This window comes from Dermacentor andersoni, chromosome 8 (assembly GCF_023375885.2).
Source record: "Dermacentor andersoni chromosome 8, qqDerAnde1_hic_scaffold, whole genome shotgun sequence".
NCBI lineage: Eukaryota > Metazoa > Arthropoda > Arachnida > Ixodida > Ixodidae > Dermacentor > Dermacentor andersoni.
Genome location: NC_092821.1, coordinates 21,661,777 through 21,683,657, shown reverse-complemented (window position 1 = coordinate 21,683,657; position 21,881 = coordinate 21,661,777). Strand labels below are relative to the sequence as shown.

Genomic DNA, 21,881 nt, shown 5'->3' with positions numbered 1-21,881 from the left:
AACCAGCCAGATGGTCCGGTTCGCCGACACTGTCGCTGTGCATACGCTTTGCCGACGCCTCTGCAACGCCCTTCATTGCTTGGCACTGCAGTGTCGGTGTTCCATTTGGTGGCGTCACCATAGCTTCACTAGATGATTTCCCTTGATGGCATTTTCCATTCATTTTGTTCTGCAGGTCTTCACTAATTGCACCGGCCGGATTTTTTTCACACGTTTTTGTTTCACTAGCTGGCTCACGCTGTTGTACCGCTGCCGGAAGCGCTTCCACAGCATTTTGGTCATTCGTCACCGTGGCGGCTGCTTCTTCAGCTTCAGCCTCGTCCATGATATTATCCATTATGTCAGCGTCCTTTCTGTGGCCCGTTATATTTGCGTACGTGGGCACGCACTCGCTTTCTTCATGGCCGAAGCGTCGGCACCATGAACATCGCGGGATCCGGCAGTCGCGGCGGATATGTCCTTTAGCCTGGCTGCGCAAACAAAGTGGCGCCTAGCCTGCAATAGCTACGAGAGCTGGTCCACTAGCGACACGTACTTGATATCGAATATCTTCAGTCGTGACCCCGGCCTTCACTTTGAGGTTCAGCGCGCGCATTGTCGTACCCTTTTCAGAAATGCCAAGGACACGCCAGCGATCCTTTGTCGTTTCCATCACCCCGCCGTATGGCTCAAAGCCACAAGGATGTCGTCATTCGTCCCATTAGGAACGACCCAGTGGATTTTCACTCGGACATCTTGGTTGTTCGGGTCTACTACCTGACATTTCCTCCCTTTCACAGTAATATTCCCCGCAGTCAACAACTTCTTCATGCTTCCATGGCTCTTGAACGCAACAGCCTACACATGATTCATCTGAAATGCTCCTTAGGCGTCAACCACAGGCAGCAGTTCCGAACGTCCAACGGCTTCCCGGTAGTCTTCACCTCTGCACGGCCTTGCTCGTGGTCACCGTGCAAAAAAAAGTGTATTCTAAACAATACGACCTTTTGGCAAATGAGGCAGGAGTACTTGGTAGTCCTAGCTGTCTTCCATGTCGTCTTCCATGTCCTAGCTGTCTTCCATGCCGCTAACACCACCGCGTTGGAGCACATGAAAAACACGTCCGTAGGCTTTCGCGGCCGGAAGTGTAATGCCACTTAGCTAGCAGGCCGAGCGACAGCACCGACGCGCCCAACAGCGGTGGTTCACGTTGTGTTGCGTAGGCAGTGACAGCGAAAAGTGAGGGATGCGTCTGGCCATTACATAGGTAAATAAAAAGTAAAAAATTAGGAAGGTAGGCATCGGGATATGCATAAAAATAAACGTCGTGGCCTGCGCAGGGATCGAACCTACGACCTTCGCGTTATTAGCACGACGCTCTAACCGACTGAGTTAGCAGGCCGAGTGACAGCACCGACGCTTTCTTTTTTATTGCTGGTCTTCGACTCAGAACGAAACAAGTACACAAAATATATAAGTCGCCAGAAGGCACAAGTGGTCTAAATGCCGCTGAGGCTCAGCGTTGTCATATTTAAAATGGCCTGAGCGCTACCAAAGGCTCCAGTTTTTACAGCCACTCAGGGACATCTTTTTGCTCTTTGAAAGTCTCCAGGAATCTCTGTGCGCCTTCGCGAAAATACATTGGTGTTGGTCGTGCGTCCGGGTCACAAGAACAGCCAGCCATTCGAGAGCGCCATATACTGTGGAGGCCCATCAACACAATCTGGTCAAAAGGGACTCCGTCCTCATTATCGGTTGGCAGGTACCCGATCCCGTGTGAATCTAGCGGTAATTTTTTAATGGTTCTTTGGAGCACGTCCCAGAAAAATACTCCTTCCAGCAATGAAGAAAAACATGATGCATTGTCTCACCCTGCTTGCATATAAGGCAGTGGGAAGCCCACGGTAGAAAAAAAACCCTTTCCTCTAGAAAGGACTTAACAGTTAAAGTTCCAGTGTGTAACTTGAAAAAGAAAGATTTGGCTCCCAGCGACACCTGCATTTCTTTAACTCTTTTTAAAACATTGCCACCTTGGCCTCCAGAGTATGTGGTCCTGTACAATGGCACTGGAAACAGCGTGTCACAAACATCCCTGTACAATGTTTTCCTTTTAACGCTACTAAAATACTGCATCGAAAAACGTACGCTTAGGAAATTTGAGACTTTGAACAATTTCTCTAATGAAACCACAAACACTTCCTGAAATACATTGCCCTGTAACAACATACTCAGGCAAAACATCCCCGAGTCTTTGTTGACACAGGGTGCGCGGGAATGGGTCTCTAACATCACGAAAAATAAAAACCTGTTTACAATCTGTCGCACAAACAAATGTCCCAGTCCTAAACCACCGGCCTTCACCTGCCGAAACAAGTTCGTTCTGCTGCACCTCTCCCATGTGGACGCCCAAACAAAGACAGCAAATACACGGTGCAGCTTCTGCACGTTTACTCGGGAACAATGTAGCACTTGCATTGTATACCACAATTTACTAATAAAAAGAAAGATTGCACACCATAGCTCTTGCGAAGACAGATAGATGAGCGCTTGTACATCTGTCCGCTTTTTCTCGCGTCTCTGGCAGTTGCACTCGCCAGTACGGATCAGTGTCTCTATAAAATTCCAGCTGCACCCCCAAGCACATTGGAGGCGTTGTAACCCAAGCCACGTTGGCGAAAATGTCTGGGGTTGAAGGCCATTCTCCATGCCAAAATCCCGGGCACTTATCCCAATTCACCGGATTTGTGGTTAACTCATTGAAGCACTGCACCCTTTCAACTGTTTTACTAACACTTTCCTTGTCCATGCAAATAACTGCAACATCGTCTGCATAAGCAAACAATTTCACTTCGGTTGCCTGCAGTCTTAATCCATGAATTTCATCGCTTTGTATTATATTCAGACACAGTGCTTTATATATATATCAAACAACAGAGGGCTGAGGGGGGGCAACCATGGCGAACCGAACGTCGTACGTTTATGGGGGCCCCCAGCAACTTAATAACAAGTAGCATCATAGTGCAGTTACGGTGCGCCAAGCTCACTCCCTCCCGGATTACCGAACCTATGGTGATGTAGTCCGGGATGCAAAACAAAATACATTGTTGCTCAGAATCAAAGGCCTTTTCCAAATCTAACTGTAGTAGGGCGACACGTGCATATGTGGCGTCACAGCATTCAAGTACACACCTTGCCTTGTGAATGCTGCAAACGATGGAACGGCCTCTGTTCCACACGTTTGGTTACGGCCAACTATTTCGCCTATAACACTCTGTAATCTGCTGGCAAGAACCTTCATGTTGATATTGTAGTCTACGTTTGTCAGAGCGATAGGTCTGTACGACGATACCTGCTTAAGTTTATCTGCTTTGTCGGTTTTCGGTGCAAGTACAGTATGGGACGTTCCAAACGACACAGGTAAAGCATTTATTTCATATGCCTCATTGAATACCGCAGTCAGCAATGTAGCTAGTTGTTGCTTGAAAGTTCTATAGAACGCTGCACTCAAGCCATCAGGCCCAGGCGGTTTACCAGGGTTTAAAGTATCTATAGCACGCTCTACGTCTTGCTCGCTAATGGCCGTTTCCAGTATTGCTTTTCGTTCCTCGTCTAGTCGTGGCATCGCCTTCAGAAACGATTCTTTAAACCGGTCCAGGTCGACATAACGCAAATCAAACAGTGCCTGGTAATACTCAAACAAAGCTTGCCCGAATTCTTTATTATCTGATGCGGTGCGACCTGCCTATCGTACCTCAGTGGCATGGTTCCTTCTTGCGTGCGCTTTTTCCATCCCTAGCGCCCGTTTTAGGAGCTAATAAGTTTTCTAGCATAGACTTTACCTGCGTTTCATTTAGTTTTCCTTGGTACCGTATGCAGCCCGCCCTTTCAATTCCTTTTATTTTGATCTGCTGCATGCACAGTTCCCATTCCTGGCCCAATTCATGTATTCCACCTAAAGTGACTTTACTAATTTCTTCCTCCGCACCCTTAGTGAATTCTTTATCATTAAGCAGTGTGTTGTTTAACTTCCAAAGATCCCACTGAAAATAGCTGCTTCGCTGTTTTGCTCCAATGAAACATTGAACCATGCAGTGATCCGAGAAGGGCGCGGGCACTGCGTCATAGCCATGACACTTTGGGACCAAACATGCAGACACGTAAAGCTTGTCGAGTCGGGCGTGGCTGGTACCTTGGAAATGAGTGTACTTAACTGGACACCTGCTCACCAGGCATTCTCCCACGTCCTCTAAAGCAAATCCGTCAATTCATCGAATAAGAACGGCAGTACTTCTATCCGTGAAAGTACGCGCACTAGTTTTGTCCTCGGTGTTCAGAACGCAATTGAAGTCGCCCAACAGAATGAGCTGCCTTTCCGTGTTCAGATGTTGCTTAATGAATTCAGAAAAGACAGTCCTCTCGTCAACTGCGGTGGGTGCATATATGCAGACAGCGCGCCATTCAGCAGAACAAAAAACGAAATCACGGACAACTCCTCGTCCTGAAGGAAGCGAAACATGCGACTGAAAAACTAGACCAGGCAGCTTTTTGACAAACATGAGACACCCGGCAGAAGTACCAATTGCGCGACTGACAGCGGCGTAAGACCTAGATGCGAAACGCTGCACCATGCTCCCAGTCTCTTCTTCCCCTTTGACCTTTGTTTCTTGTCAACCAAGCATATCGATATCTTGGTCAGTTGGGAGGCTCAGCACTTGACTCTGCTTTTTCTTTGTGGCTAAGCCTCGCACATTTAAACTGGCAACTTTAAGCGTGAGTACAGAAGCCATATTGCTGTGGTTTTAACAGGCCGAGAGCATGGTGCTTACCTTTCGCGCCCAGCACGTCGCTAGACGCTTTTGCTGGTGCCGGGGTCACCTGTTTGGCTAGGTCGGCATTGCTGCAAGGCCTGCTTTTCGGCGACTCCCGTTTCCGACATTACATTTGGCTTTGTTTTGAAGAGTGGCCGTCTCCCTTGTGTCGTTTTCGTCGGTGGCTCCTCGCTGCTAGCGGCCACCGCCTGGTCCTTTTCGTTGCCGTGTTCGCTGTGCGTGCGTTTCGCTGTGCCGGTGACGCTCGACGCTCGGCCGCCGCTCTTGTCGAGGGGCTCCTGGCTGTTCCCTGGTTCAGATACGTCCGGCTCTGGTCTTCCCTCTGCACCAGTCGCCCTTCCGTCTTCTTTTCCTTCACAGCGTATCGTTGCCGTTTCTTTGCTTTCTTTGGTAATCGTTTCTTTTCCTTCTCCCTCAGTCACCGAAAACTTTGGAGTCGCTGCAGGTTTCTCGCATTCCCCGGATCCTTTTGCAGCTGCTTCCGCCTCGTCAACGTCCATGATGTGGTCCGCGAAATCTACCACCGATGCAATTCCTGTAGCCACTGCGTGCGTCCGTACGCACTCCTCCTCACCGTGGCCGAAACGTCTACATTTCGAACACCTTGGTATCTTGCATTCTCGGCGTACGTGGCCCGTACCGCAGCCGCGCAAGGACTGCATAGGCCGTCCAGGCACGACTACGAGGGCCAGCTCTCCTGCAACTCTTATTTGATGCGGCATGTCCTCGATCTTCATAGCAGGCTTCATCTTTAGCAGCACGGTTCTCGTGGTTGAACCCTTTTCGTGGACGCCTTGAACACGCCAGCGCACACGGGTCACTTCAGTGACCTTCCCAAACGCCACAAGCGCCGTCCGAATGTCGTCGTCGGCCACGCCATGAAGCATCCAGTGGAGTCAAAGCTTCACCTGTTGGTCATCTGGGTCCAGGACAAGGCACCGGCGCCCCTTGACGTTCGGCTCCTTGAAGGCGAGAAGCCGTTTCGTTGCTTCCGCGCTGCCTAAAGTCACCGCCCAGACGTGGTTGATTTGGTACGCCCCGAAAGCCACCACGTCAGGGAGCGTACCGGTCTTGGTCAGCGCGTCTCGGAAATCTTCGACTCTAAACGGTCGCACTCGTGGGTCTCCGTGCAAAAAAAAAACCGTGTTCAAAACAACACGCCCGGTGGGCAGAGTTGGCAAAATAATCTGATACTCGCTATCTTGAACTTCTTCAGGGGCCTGGTTCCGCGGCCCCCGAAGAGCGCAATCGCCGCTCCGCTGGAGCTCACGATTCGCCGTCCGTCACGCTCGCGAGCCGGAAGCAGAATGGCTGAGCTAGCAGGCTTTCTTTTCTTTATTGCCGGTTTGCAATACATACAAATGTGAACAAAACACTGCGAGAAAAAAATTAGAAGCGTCTGCCACTCTGAGGTTGACGCGAGCTATTTAACAGCACATCATAGCTGCCAGGTCATCTAATACTGACATCCAGTCATTGTCCTCGTTTCTTGCCTTGTACACATCTCGCATGAGGACCATGCTCTCAATAAAGTTCTCCCTTGAAGACTGAATCTTAATATGCTCATGACGTATCGCCATTCGCCTTTTCCATGGACTGTGTAGACACTATAACATGAACATATCATGAGGGACTCCATCATCATTTGATGTAGGGAGAAGGCGGATTCCGTACGGCGTCACCGGTAGCTCGTTTTTTAAAGTTCGTTGCAAAATGTCCCACAAGACTACTGCGTCCGGGCAGTCCAGGAACATGTGCTCTATTGGTTCTGGCTTTCTGCATATTAAACAGTTGACTGACGATGCTACAAACAAGCCTTTTTGTTCGAGCCATGGCTTAACCGGTAACGTTTCGCTGGGAAGTTAAAAGAAAAAGGACTTGGCTGACGAGCGCACCGGCATCCCCTTTACCCTTTTTAACACATTTCCTAGGTCGCTCTCGCACTTCGCGACGCCGAGAGCAAGGGAAGGTCCTCCCGCGTCTTTATGGACTCACAAGCGGCGTGTCGTTTATACATGAATGGAACACTCCCTATACAAGCCATTCGAATCCTGGGTCGCTCACTAGAATGGACCCACGCAATCGTCTGGTGCCCCGGGCACGAAGGCCCGCGGGGCAACGAAGAGGCGGACTGCGCAGCTCGCGTTCCCACTAGCCGAGCGGCAGACCACTCCGTTCTTCAGCCCCCGACAGACCGACGAGTGACCCACGAGTCATTAACGACAGGTCAACAAATACTACAGGACCAACGACTCGGAAGAACGCAATACGCTCCCCCACACAAAGCTCTCGATAAACTCCAGGCAAGGGACTGGCGCCGCCTGCAAACTAGCACATACCCACACTTGTCTCGTCTGCATGCAATCTCCCCAGACAATTATACGGCCCCGACGTGTCCTTGGTGTAGCAACCACACAGCGACACTCGCGCACATAACACACGAATGTACCGACCATCCGGGCGACGCAATTCCTCCACGAGTCACAAGACACGCACTCACCACGTGGTCTTGGGAGGCGAGACTCTCCGAACTGGACCTGGGAAGCCAACTGGCGACCCTCGACCAGGCCCGGCGAGCCGCGATCGCCAGTGGAGCCCTGTCAGAGGGAATCACGCAGGAATAAACCACGCAACGGTTTCTGCAATAATAAAGTTCATCCTCCTCCTCCTCCTCCTCCATTTTCTATACAAAACTTGTTCCTATATATAGGCGCGAAACGCGAAAACAGCCGTGTACTTAGATTTAGGTGCACATTAAAGAACCCCAGGAGGTCGAAATTACCGGAGTTCTCCACTACGGCGTGCCTCATAATCGAAAAGTGGTTTTGGCACGTAAAACCCCACATTATTTTACAGATATAGGTGTTGGCAACAATGTGTCGAGAACATCTTTGTAGAGCTTCTTTCCCTTAACACTGCTTAAATACTCTAAAGAAAAACGCGTGCACACGAATTGGTACACCCATACAACTTCACGCAGAAAGCCCTTGATAGTTGCTCTCGCTGGTCGTGTTGACACATTATAATCTGGTAAAGCGTCACTCAGACGCTCCTGAAACACAGGTAATAAAATACATTTTGTTGATCGCGCAAGAACATAAAACGTGAAAGCACTGCTTGAAGAACAAGTGAGGCTTGTTCTTGGCCGCCTCGTTTAACCGATGTGAACAAATAGGTGCGGCTGGTACGTTGCCACACAGATCCCCAGATAAATACGGCAAATTCCCGGTGCAGCTTTTGTATGCTCGTTCTTGATGCGCATATGGCCTGTAGCACGAACCAAATCTTGGCGACGAGAAAGAGATTGCATACGGTTGCTCTCGCGAACATGGAAAGGTCCCTCCCACCAAATTGTTTTTTTTTCTTCACTTCTGTGCATTGCTCTTTCCAGTAATCTTTCGTGTCCCGAAAATGCTGTAGCGGTAAACCGAGGTACCTCATAGGGGTAGTTGTCCACTGTACACTTTCCATTTCAGTGCGAAAATGTTCCCAAACCCCGTGCAATATTCCTACAGATTTTCCCCAATTAACGACACTTCCTGACATTTTACAAAAACATTTGGCCACATCAACCGCTTTATTAACACATTCTTTATCCCGGCAGAACACTGCTACGTCATCTGCGTATGCTGGTATCATTGTTGCACTCGCGCCTACCCGACAACCTACGATTTCACTACACAAAGTACCTTTAAACAAAATGACTCTAAATATAATGCAAAAAGCAAAGTTGAAAAACGGGACCCTTGTCTCAAAGAAGATTTGAGTTGTATATTTTCTGATAATGTATTATTAATTATAATCTTAGAAACTATTTTGTCATAACACATTTTAACACCATCTAATAATGTGCATCCAACGTTGACATGTACAAGTATAAGAAAAAGGATTTTATGCGCCACCCTATCGAATCTCTTTTCCAGGTCCAACTGTACTATTGCCACCTTCTCTGAAAAGGCATCACAACACTCAAGAAAAGTCCGTGCCGCATGAATGTTTGTCATAATGGACCGTCCTTTTATTCCACACGTCTGGTGTGGTCCCACTAACTTCTGTAAGACCGACTGTAGTCGCCTCCCGAGAACTTTCGTGCATATCTTGTAGTCTGTATTTGCAAGGCTAATGGGACGATATGCCTGCACCGAGAGTAGAGTTTGAGGGTCCTGACTCTTTGGTATTAATACCACAAGGCTCTCACGAAACGAAGGTGGTAGAATTTGTTTGAACGAAGGTGGTAGAACTTGCTATCGAAACCTTCCCAGTGCTCGCGTTGACTGCCTAACAACTCGCTGTAATACTCATTAAAAGCCCGCTGAATGTGTTGGTTTTCACGCACAATTTCGTTTCGATATGTGATGGCTCTTATCTCCTTTCGTGAAGCGTAGCTCTTTTCGTCCGAAAGCGCTCTTTTGGTCAGTGCTTCACCGCACCATAATCTTTCTGCGCGCGCACGTATAACCACACCTCGATATTTCTCTTGATCGCCGCTTTCTAACTGAGCTTTTACTTCTTTTATTCCCTTCGCAAAGCTGCCTGGGCAAGCACCTTCCATTGTCAAGTAGAAGTTAAGTTGACACTACAACTCTTCTTCTTTTCTTTCTTCCTCCCGTCGTAAAGAGCATGATCTTTCCATTGCCATAACTTCGTTTCCTGCTTGAAACATTCCCATGCTTCTGCAATACTTTGATGGTCCTTTTCTAATAGGTTCTGAATATGATATTTAATTTTCTTAACAAAACATCATCATCTAGTAGTTTCGAGTTTAATTTCCACAACGCCCAGGTAAATTTGGTTTTCTACGGGCTAACGCAAACGTAACCAAACAGTGGTCACTATAGGATACAGATATTACCTCATAGTTGCTACACATTGGTATCCAATCAGCAGACATATACACTCGATCTAATCGTGCATAGCTGACTCTTTGAAAATGCGTTAACCTCGCATTCGTACCATTTCCCATGACATGGCCCACATCTACCAAATTCACTTCGCCAACACTTACGGCTAAAGATTGCGCGCTTGCGTCTTGAACCGGCGGGCTTAGCACTCTGTCCTCAGCGTAACACACAGTTGAAATCTCCCATCAATAAAATGTTGGTTTGACAATTCAATTGGCTTTTAAGGCATTGAAAGAAAGCCTTGCGTTCACATTTCTTTTTAGGCGCGTAAACACATATCGCTCGCCACTTCACAGCTGCAATAACAAAGTCGCACACTATTTGTCGGCCATTAACATCACAAACCACGCTTTCAATAACTACGACCAGAGAGCTGCAAACAAAAAGGACGCACCCACCAGACCTCCCTACACAATGTGATACACAAACATAATACCGTGGCCGAAAAGCCGCTACCATAAGTTCCGTTCCTTCTTCACTTTAGATTTTAGTTTCTTGAACTGCAATAATGTCAAGATCAGTTTCCATGAACAGCCTGCTTAGCTGGTACTGTTTACGTTTAGAACCAAGGCCCCTTCCATTTATACTTCCAACACGTAACGCGACATTGGTTGAATTCATTATGGTATGAAGAAGGAAAGGACCGGTCGGCACCTACATTCACTGCACACAACTCGCTGCTCACTCACGTTTACAGGCATAGCGCCGCAAAAACCATCCTCTGGACTGTCGTTTGTTGGATTCCAAATCCATGAATTTCCATCGCGAAACTTCGGTCTTGTTGCAGTCGCCCGCTACCCCACCATTCCCCAGCAAATCCGCCCTCCCCTCCCCCGAAAAAAAAAAGTAAAAGGAAAACGGAAAACGTCTGTAGACACACTATCATGCTATGTCGGCACTGACGCCGACGGTTTCCTATTGGGCGGCACATTCAACGTCGGCTTCAAAGTCGGTCGCCGGACATAAATTGTCTTCAAAGGCGGCTCTCTTTGAACCGCTTTGATTTTCCCTCGTTCACCGTCATTGCTTTCCTCGAGGGACCGCTTCGCTGCCGTACCACTTGGGCCACTGGTGTCCATAGGGCTTCCCTTCTCCGCTGCTGTCTTCGTTTTGTCTTTGCTGCTGTTCTTTGTGGCAACCTTAGTCACTGCGTCCTTGGCAGACGTTTCTGCGGCCGCCTCTGCTCTTTGCACTTTATAGTCCTTTCCATGCTTGTCATTGCTGCAGGATCCGTCAGGCGTAGTGAGGACTTTTGTCTTTGAGCCCTGCGTATCGTCTCACCCACCAGCCGCTTCCTCGGCATCAGCGACATCTATGACGTGCTCTTGTAATACCTCGTCAGACTTTGCGGCGCGTGCGATGTTCGCATATGTCCGCACACACTGGCTCTCGTCGTGGCCAAAGCGCCGGCACATAGCACAGCGCGGTACGCGGCACTCCTTCCTGATATGTCCCGTGCGGTTGCACCTCAAGCATAAGGGAGCCCAAGGTGACAATCTCGGGCAGACGAGCCAGCATGTCGCGGAAATCTTCCGCGCGAAATGGCCTTCCGGTCACTTCCCCAAGGAGGAAAACAGAATTCAAAACACAGGGTCCTGTAGGCAATTGCGGCAAAAGAACTTGGTATTCCTTGTCTTCATCGGCAATAATCCTGTTTCCGCGGCTCGGCCGAGCCGCAAACACCGCCCCACCACAGCAAGTCATTCTGCATCCGCACCGAACAGTAGCCGGAGGTAGAAATTCGACTGAGCTAGCAGGCCGAGTGAGAGGAATGGCGCGGCCAACGAAAAGACAAGGGCGAGTCATTTTCCGTGCGCGTAGGCGGCGACGGCGAAGAGAGAGGGATGCGTATTTGCATCACGTAAGAAAATAAAATGTAAAAAATAAGGAGGGCAGCCATTGGGATATGCGTAAAAAGAAACATCGTGGCCTGCGCAGGGATCGAACCTACGACCTTCGCGTTATTAGCACGACGCTCTAACCGACTGAGCTAGCAGGCCGAGTGAGAGGAATGGTGCGGCCAACCAAAAGACAAGGGCGAGTCATTTTCCGTGCGCGTAGGCGGTGACGGCGAAGAGAGAGGGATGCGTATTTGCATCACGTAAGAAAATAAAATGTAAAAAATAAGGAGGGCAGCCATTGGGATATGCATAAAAAGAAACATCGTGGTCTGCGCAGGGATCGAACCTACGACCTTCGCGTTATTAGCACGACGCTCTAACCGACTGAGCTAGCACGCCTTTTTTTTTTCTTTATTACCGGTTTCGCAACGACAATACACTCACAACACATGAAAAGTCAAGACGGGGTTACAATACAATTTGTCAACACATTGAGCTAAAAGCCATCAGTCGTCTTCTGACTGACGTTGTCACTTAAAATTCCTTTAGTGTGACTAAGGTTTCTACCCTGGCTACCCAGGGAGAAAGACATTCTTTTGTTTTTTCCACTTCTACTAACCGAGCAATACTCTCTCTAAAGTACAGCCTTGCTGGTCTTGCATCCGGTTCACAGAAGAAGCCAGTCATTCTTGAGCGCCATATACTGTGCAGGCCTGTCAGCATGATTAGATCGATAGGTACACCTTCTTCGTTGTCTATCGCAAGGTACCTAATTCCATGCGTGTCTAGTGGGAATTCTTTTTTGATTGTCCTCTGCAACACATCCCAGAAGAACACCGCTTCCCAACAGTGAAGGAAAACGTGGTCGATCGTTTCCGGCTTTTTGCAAGTAATGCAGTGAGACCCCCATGGCATATAAAACCCACGCTCCTCTAAGAAGGTTCTTACAGGGAGAGTTCCGGTATGCAGTTTGAAAAAGAAACTTTTTGCACTTGGTGCTACTTGCATTCTTTTAACCCTTTTGAGTACGTTCTGACCCAGGCCTGCACTGTATATCACTCTGTACAACGGGACTGGCAACACTATATCACATAAGTCTTTATACAGTTTCCTCTTTTTAACAGAATATAAATAATCATTAGAAAAACGCACACTCAAAAATCGCACACTCGCTACTACTTCCCGAAAATAACCTTGTGCCGTCCCCGTCAGGACTTGCGTGCTAATAACATATTCAGGTAGCAGTCGCCCTAATCTGGCCTGGCACACAGTTTGCAGAAATGGGTCGCTGACCTCGCGAAAAAAGAAAAATCTATTAACTAATTGTTTGACAAAAAGGTGTGCCAGTCCAAGTCCCCCACACTTCACACTCCTGAACAAATTTGTGCGACTGCACCTTTCCCACGTCGATCCCCACACAAAGGTCGCAAAAACCCTATGAAGTTTCTGCACATTTACCCTAGAACAGTGCATCACTTGTATCACATACCATAGCTTAGCCACAAAAAAACATGTTACACACGGTTGCCCTCGCAAACATAGAGAGATAATTCGCCCTCCAAGCATTCGCCTTTTCGCGTAAGAGTTCTGCTTGTTGCTGCCAGTAGTCATTATTATTTTTGTAGAACTCAAGTGGCACACCAAGGCACTTTACAGGCGTTTTCTGCCATACAACATTGGCAAAAATGCCCGGGGTGAACGGCCACACGCCGTGCCAAAATCCCAGACACTTTCCACAGTTTACTCGGCTTCCTGTAACGTCGCTGAAAAATTTAACACTTCGAATGGTTTCTTCAATGCCTTCGTAGTCAATACAACATACCGCCACATCATCGGCATATGCGAGCAGTTTTACCTCTGAAGATTGTAAACGAAAACCACGGATAGAATTATTTTCAATTATTGACAAACATAATGTTTCAATATATATACAAAACAAAAGTGGACTGATGGGACAGCCTTGACGCACGGAACGCTGCACTTTAATGGGGGCCCCCAATTCTTTGTTAATAATTAGTCTGGTAGAGCAGTTCCGATAGTGACAGTGACAAGAACTTTATTGAGAGTGTCCTGAGGAACTTGATTGGGGGAACCGAAGGTTCCCCGATCAAGTTGGTGGCTCCGCCCACGACGGGACAGGGAGATGGTGACTCTCCGCGACGTCGCGGGCCCTCTGGACGGCCTGTAGTTGGTTTGGGAAATCCGAGCTCTTCAGCAAGGCGTCCCACTGGGACTGGTTATGAAAGTCGGAGCCCGCGTTGTACGGGCACAGCCAGAGCATGTGGTCGAAGGAGCAGCACGCGTGACCGCATTTGGAGCACGATTGCAGAAAGTTCGGGTCTATCCAACTAAGCGCTCTCGGGGTGAGGTACGATCTCGTCTGTAAAAGCCTGAAAGTAACAGCCTGAGCCCTGTTCAGTTTCGGGCTGGGGGGAGGGAATTTTCTCCTGCTGTGTCTATAATGTGACGTAATTTCGTGAAAGGTTGTAAGTTTATCTTTGAAGGGGCAATCCTGCGGGAGAGCCCGACCGCTAGCTCGGGCGCGGTTCGTGAATTCACGCGCCAGGCAGTTGGCCCGCTCGTTAGGGTTGCAACCCGCTCGGTTAGTTACATCGTCCATGTGGGCCGGGAACCATGCTATAGTATGACCTGCGGTTTCTTCTCGCGTATTAATACGAAAGCATCTGTTAACGATGTCGGCTGCCTGTTTACAAACCAGAGCGGACGAGAAAGCCCTGACCGCCGTGCGCGAGTCGGAGAAAATGGACGCCGGGCCTTTTGCGGCTTGAAGAGCCAAGGCTATCGCGGTTTCCTCCGCCTCGTTGGCGTGTTTAGCGTAGATTGATGCGGCGCTGATAAGTGTTCCGCGCGCGTCAACGACCGTGATTGCAAACCTGTCTTCGCTGCCATATTTGGCGGCGTCAACGAAGAATGCATCTGCCCCGTAAGGATCGATTCGTCGAAGGATGGCTCTAGCCCGCGCTCTTCTGCGACCTTCGGGATATATTGGGTGGATGTTCCTCGGCGCGGGCTCAGCCTTTATACCTTCACGGGCTAATTTAGACAGGGGGTGTCGGTTGAGCGGTGCCTGTATAGGGAGCTGACCAGCTTCATCAAGAATCTTGATTCCCGGCTTAGTTGACGAAAGCCTGGAGATCTGTGCAATAAACTGTGCTTCAATTAATTCGTCTGTGGTATTGTGAATACCGAGTTCAAGTAGTTTTAATGTGCTAGCGGATTGTGGAATACCGAGTATTCTTTTGACGCCGGACCTGATGAGCGTGTCGAGTTTGTTCTTTTCAATTTTGCTCCATTTGAGGTACGGTGCCGTGTAAGTAATGTGACTGATGAAGAAAGCTTGGAAGACCCTGAGTAAGTTGTCCTCCTTGAGTCCCCCCCTTTTGCTTGCGATTCTAGTTATGAGTCTTAGTATATTTTTCGCCTGCGCGCCCAGCTTGTTTAAAGCTTCTGCATTACAGCCTTTGGCGTTGATTAAAAGTCCTAAAATTTTGATGGAGTTCACCCTCGGAATGGGGTGCCCTTCTCGTGTTGTAATTTCGACTGGCAGCGTTTCCAGAGGCTCGAGGTTCCTAACGCCCTGCCTCGACTGTCTGTAGAGGAGGAGTTCGGATTTGGTCGGTGACAACTTGAGACCCGTGCATGTAAGAAATTCTTCCGTTACATCTATGGCCGCCTGGAGAGATTGCTCTAGATCAGCCAAAGATCCCCCCGGGGACCAGATTGTGATATCGTCTGCATAGATTGCGTGGCCTATTTTTGGGAGTGCGGCCAGCCTTTCAGAGAGTTTATGCATGGCGATATTAAATAGTAGCGGGGATAGGACCGAGCCCTGAGGGGTTCCGCAGTTTCCCAGTTCGTACGGACCGCCCGAGATCGTGCCCAGTCGAAGGAACGCTTTCCTTTCCGATAGGAACGAGAGAGTGAAATTAAAGAATTTCCGCCCTAGGTTGAGATGGGAAATTTCGTTCAAGATGTGTTCGTGAGCCACCTTGTCAAAGGCCTTAGCGAGGTCGAGTGCAACGATACCTCGTACGTCCCGCGTCTCGTTATCGAATATAGATCTTTTCAGGAGGAGCATTGCGTCCTGTGTGGACAGTCCCTTTCTAAAACCTATTAGATTATGCCTAAATAGTTCGTGGTTTTCTACGTGTTCGACGATTCGATTGTGTATTGCATGTTCTGCCACTTTGCAAATGCACGATGTTAGAGAGATGGGCCGCAGGTTATTTATGTGCGGAGGTTTCCCCGATTTGGGGATGAGCACCACCTTGGCGGTGCGCCATTCCGACGGGACCTGCCCCGAGCTCCACACCTCGTTTATCTCTGCCGTTAGGATTTCGATGGCCTTGTCGTCCAGGTTCCGGAGGAGCTTGTTGGTGACCCCGTCTGGCCCCGGGGCCGATCTTCCATTTAGGTTGAAGAGTACGTCTCTGATTTCTGAAATCGTAAAAGGTTCGTCTAATTCTGGCCTGTCCAGCCCCGTGTAAGGCGCTCTCGCGCTTATGCCTTGCGAATTTCCTTCCTTGACGGGTAGGTAAGTTCGCGCCAGGCCGTTGACAATTACATCGTTTGTGAGGCCCGAGGTGACCTGCTTATGTATGAGCCTATCGACGGCGAGATTTAGCGCATTCCGGGGCTGTTTATCGTTTAGGAGGCTTTTAAGCAGATTCCACTTACTACCTCTTCTCATGCGACCGTCCGTTTCGTTGCACGTTTCGTCCCACTGTTGCAGGGCCAGTTGCTTGGAACAGCACTCTATTTCCTTGTTTAGTGACGTTAGTTTTGCTCGTAGTCGGCGATTTAATTTCTGTGTTTTCCACCTCTCTCCAAGAGCGTGTTTAGCCTCCAGGAGATGCGCTAACCGAGAGCCCATTTTGGGGACTTCAAGTTTTGTGCTGATTTCTTTGGTCGCGTTTTTGAGGGCCTGTTTAAGATTGGTAATTAGTTCTTTGAAGGATTCGTTTGAGGGGGCGGTTTCGGCTCGAATTTTCCGCAAAAGATCCCAATCGACGTATTCGTATTTGACCGGAGGTTTGGGTTTGACCTGCACCGCGATTTCGAGAACGTAGTGGTCACTACCCAAGTCCTCCTGGAGATTATCCCACGTGCCCTCGATATTTCGGAAGAATGTGAGGTCTGGCGTTGTGTCTCGACTGACCGAATTACCCCTTCTAGTGGGAAACCTAGAATCTGTAACAAGTGTGAGGTTAAAATCGGCTGCACATCCGGCTAAGTTTGTGCCCTTCTTGCTGTTAAAGCCGTATCCCCATTCCGTGTTCGGAGCGTTGAAGTCCCCCACAATTAAGAGGGGCGCGTTTCTGGCTGCCCTGATTGCGGAATGGAATAGTGCATTAAAGTCTCTGTTCTTATCTGCAGGCGAACTGTAGACGTTAAGAATAAAGACATTCGCGTTGCTCGATCTACTGGGCACGAGCTCGATCAGTTGTGCTTCTAGTCCGCTACGATATTTTGGAACGGTGTGCTCCACAAAGGAGACACTCTTTTTAACTAAGGCGGCGATGCCTCTCCCCGCTTCGCCTTTGTACGCTACTGCGCGATACCCCGACAGAGTAATCTCTTTCTCCGCGAGCGTCTCCTGCAGTAAAATTACTTGTGGCTTGTCTGTCACCGATCTGACGAGCTGACCTAACGGAGCCTTGCGCCTCTGGAAGTTAGCGCAGTTCCACTGCCAAATTTTAACGGTATTATTATTTGTGTTATCCATCTTGTTTACTGTGAAATTTTAGAAACCTGTGGCGCCCCCGTCTGGATTTAATCCTGTCGGGAGCGGTTCAGTATGTGTTGTTTGTCTACTTTTGGGCTGAGCCCTAGGTCTTTCTAATAGCGTTACTCTCAACTCTATGGCGGAGAGCATTTCCATAATCCTACTCAGGGTCTTTTCCAGTTTACCCTCGTTTTTGACGGGGGAAGCGGAGGCGGCGGACGGGGTCTCGTTGACCTCGCTAATGTCGCCCTCTTCTTCCTCCTCTGTGTCGCTAAAAGGTTCCGGGTTGGGCGCCTTGCGTTTCGACTGCCCGGCTAACGGGCCTGGTTTACTGTTGCTAACCTCATGCTGGTTTATGAGATTTCCTTTCATGTTCTTAAAGGATTCCTTAAGCTCTGCGAGCTCGCGTCTAAGTTCCCTATTTTCCGCTTCGAGCGCTTGGATACGGGGATCGATCCTATGCTCTGGCTGTGCCTCACCTGTGGTTTGTTTGCTTGATGCGTTCTTCTTCCCAGACGGCTGTGTCGCTCCCTTGACCTTGTCAGCCCACGTGGCCCGCTTGACGGACTGGGAGCGAGACCGGGATCTCGATCTTGAGGAGCGTTCTCCTTGCCTCGGTTTGGATTCTCTCCTTCTCGAGCGTGAGCGCCCTCCGGATAGAGATCGGGTACCTAGGATGGAACCGCTCCGCGCAGCTGGTGCAGCCAACGAGATGTCGCCAATTGCGTCGGTGACGTCAGATTCTTCGTCCAGTTGTGCCTTCCTTGCTCTTTGTCGGCGTCTTCGGCGTCGGCGTCGTACGATGTAGGGAATTTGATAGCGCTTTTTGCACGTTCGGTCTCCGGTGACGTGGGGCCCGCCGCATGCTTCGCACTTGGGGGTGCATTGATGTTCTTCTTCGTCGTCCGCTTTTGCTTTTCCGCAACCGCGGCATTTGCTTCTCTCTTCCTCGCTGCTGATGCAAACGTCCGCACGGTGGCCTACGTGGCCGCAAGCATGGCAAACGTCGACTTGGCGTCGGTATAAAGAACATGGCAACAAGGCCGTGCCGCAGATCACGTGGTTGGGCACACGCATGCCTCTGAATAGAATCACGACTACATGAGAGTCCTTGATTCGTCTGGCTTCTAGTGCCGTGGGATTTCTTTCGTTCACAATCATGTTTCTAAGCGTGCCTCCATCGTGACAGGGATCGATGTGCCTTATTACGCCTTTGCACGTATCTTCTGGGGCGGCGACGTACGCCGAGACTTCGTAGGCGCCGTACTTGGTATGGATCTTATGTAGTCTCGCATAGGCCCTTGCATTACCGGCGTGCGGAGTAGAGATGATTAAAATATTCTGTACCTTGTTTGGGCACACGGTGTCTTCCTTCGTTTGATGCTCAGGCAGGGCCGCCGCCATTGCCAGGGCTTGAGCGAGCAGTACTACGTCGGCTTTTGATACGTCGAGGCCTCCCTAGGGGCGCACGATAATCTTGATCTGTTCCTTCGGGAGCTTCGGAAGTCGCGAAGCTGCCGTTATTTGCGACAACAGACTTTTAGCCGGTCCCTTGGCAGTGCGGCAGCCAGCCGGCTTGTTCACGGTACCACGTTGGCCATCTCGTAATGGCGGCCTGTTCGTCTCCTGCTTTTTACGGTTGTTGAGGGCGGTGATCCACCCAGCACCGTTGAGATCTTCCTGGGTTACGTCCATGCCTTCCACAGTTACGACTTCAGGCATGGCGTCGCTTTCGATGAACGCACGTGTCGTCGCTTCAGTCGCGCACAGAGACGGCAAAACGCAAGCGTGGGACTGCCTCTACAGGCAGGCCTGCCTGCACCGCCGCGCCGAGAGCAGGCTGTGCCCGTTAGGGCTAGCTCCCTCGTCGGCGTGATCGTAGAGCAAAAGCCTCAGAATATGCCGAAAAGTCCACCCACCGATAAAACTCTGGCATCAGCCGATTCCTTGAAACTTGGCGGTTCCGGTGAGGTATATATCCAGGGTTCTTCTTGGAAAGGCGCCCAAAAACAGTGAAGAAAGCGGGAGCCGACGTGGATACGTCCGCACTGCTCGGCACCTCTTCTTCCAGCAGTTCCGATACGCCAGAGCTACACCATCCGTGATGACGGATCCGACATTAATGTGTTCCAACACTGCAAACAAAATAGCATGCGCTACGCAATCAAATGCCTTCTCCAGATCCAATTGAAGTATGGCCACACACGCTTCAAGGGACTCACAACATTCAAGAACTGAGCGCATCTTGTGAACATTCGTCGCAATAGTGCGACCCTTAATTCCACACGTTTGGTGTGGGCCGACTATGTCTTTAACAACCGACTGAAGTCTAGCTGCTAAGACTTTCATTAGTATCTTATAGTCTACATTTGTGAGTGCTATTGGTCTGTATGATGTTACACTTTTCAACTTATCTACATCCTCTGTCTTCGGAATCAACACCGTGTGTGATTGACCGAAAGATGGCGGTAACGCCTTACCATCGTACGCTTCGTTAAAAATTGCTACAAGTACTGCTGACAATTCCTTTTTAAACCGCTTGTACCACAAAGCGCAAAGCCCATCAGGGCCCGGTGACTTGCCAGGATTCAAACGGTCAATTGCGCGTTCCACTTCAAAAACAGTTATCGGCGTTTCTAATGCAACTTTTCTTTCTTCAGTCAGTTGAGGCATTCTTTTCAAGAAGTTCGTCTTAAACCGTTCTAGGTCCACCTGCCTAAATGCGAAAAGATTTTCGTAGTGTTCAAAAAACGCTCGTGCGATACTATCATTATCTGTAACTTCGTTACCACCCACCTCGATCACGTCAATATGATTACGTCGAGCGTCCGATTTTTCCAGTCCGAGCGCCCTTTTTGCGGGCGCCTCCCCTATCGCGAAGGATTCGGCTCGAGCACGACCTATCGCTCCGCGATAGCGTTCCTCATCATGCAGTTCAAGTTTCTGTTTAATATTCCGTATGTCGCTTTTGTATGTTCCCGGTTCTTGGCGCTCCAGTTCTGTCAGCTTTTCCAAGATTATTCGCAGTTCCTTCTCTTTCTTTTTTGTTTCATGCATTATTGCTACGGAACGATTGATGGCTTTCATTTTAATGCACTGTTTAAACACTTCCCATCGATCTTTTAATTCACCCTCGCCGCTCATTAGAATTTTTTTGATGCAGTCCGATACATATTCTCCGAAACTTTCGTCAGTAGTTAAGTTTGAATTCATTTTCCACAGCTCCCAAGAGAAGCTGCCGCCTTTTTTCTTCCTTCCTAAGTCACATTTAACCAGACAATGATCAGTGAAGGGAATAGGATATACACTGTAACTATTACACATTGGTATTGCTTGAAGCGACAAGTAAATACGATCTAAGCGCGCATGGCTGTTTCCTTGAAAGTGCGTGAAACGCACATCTCGCATCCCTATCATACATTCCGCCACATCCGCTAATTCGCATTCAGTAATTATCTCGTTCAAAACATCCCTACTTTTATCGCTCCTTAACCCTCTATTAGACCGATCTCGGGTATTGAGAACACAATTAAAATCACCTAACAGCACCATCTGCTTTTCAGAAGATATATACCCTTTTAACATGGAAAAAAACAAAGCCCGTTCCTCCAACGCATTTGGTGCATAAATACATACCACCCGCCATTCAATTCCATGCAAAGCAAAATCACAGAAAGCTAATCTACCAGTTGTACATGAATAAAAACCTTGCACCGTCATACCGGGTAATTTTCTAACAAACAGCACGCAGCCCGCCGACGTCCCTAAGGCGTGGCTCACTACCGCGTAGTAGCGTGGCGTAAAGCGCTGCACCATACTGCGGGTCTCTTCATCACCATCTACTTTTGTCTCTTGCACGGCTAACACGTCAAGGTCATAGTCCACCAGCAGCCTACACACTTGGCTCTGCTTTCGCTTGGCGGCCAGACCTCGAACGTTTAGCGTGGCCAATCTAAGCGACGGGTTGGGAGCCATGATTATAGGTCTAGTGAAAAGTTTTGGCCCGGAGCATGGTGTTTACCTTTAGCGCCTAGCACACAGCTAGACGCCCCCGGAGCCGCCCGGTGGACCGGTACCACTGGAGAGCGGTGGCGGCTTCTTCTCGGACTTCTTGTCTGCGTTAGCGGTGTTCGGTCGTGGCTTGTAGCTGCTGCGCCTGCCCGTTGGCGTCTTCGAAGGCGGCCCGTCTTCCCCACTTCCTTGGTTCGCTGCGCTGCTGTCTGCAGCCTTCTCAAGAGGCCGTTTGACCGAGGCTCTGACATTGCTGCTCATAGGGTCATTCTGCGCCGACTGGTCCTCAGCTGTCTTCATTTGCTCGCTGGCTTCCGTTAGGCTGCTCTTGCTTTCTTCCTTGGTCTCTTCTGCTGGCTTTTTTGCCACACCTTCCGTAGAGTTTTCCTTGTCCAGTGGTGTCCCCGCGCCCGCATCAGGTGCAAGCACACCGCCTACAGCACATGGGGTTGCCTGGTCTCCCGCCCCTTTCGCCGCGTCTTCGGCCTCGGCCGCGTCCATTACCAACCTTGCTGTGTCATTGCCTTCGGCTGGCCCAGTCATAGAGGCGTATGTACGTACGCACTGGTCCTCG

The 21,881-nt window shown here is 49.5% G+C and overlaps 3 non-coding genes across 3 annotated transcripts; all 3 read right to left on the bottom strand.

Moving 5' to 3' along the window:
* Positions 1 to 1,307: 1,307 nt before the first annotated feature.
* TRNAI-AAU (transfer RNA isoleucine (anticodon AAU)) lies at positions 1,308 to 1,381 on the bottom strand. The gene has a single exon. It is a non-coding gene; the product is annotated as a tRNA-Ile (tRNA).
* A 10,254-nt stretch (positions 1,382 to 11,635) lies between these two features.
* On the bottom strand, positions 11,636 to 11,709 carry TRNAI-AAU (transfer RNA isoleucine (anticodon AAU)). Its single transcript has one exon. It is a non-coding gene; the product is annotated as a tRNA-Ile (tRNA).
* A 166-nt stretch (positions 11,710 to 11,875) lies between these two features.
* Positions 11,876 to 11,949, bottom strand: TRNAI-AAU (transfer RNA isoleucine (anticodon AAU)). The gene has a single exon. It is a non-coding gene; the product is annotated as a tRNA-Ile (tRNA).
* Between the last annotated feature and the right edge of the window lie 9,932 nt (positions 11,950 to 21,881).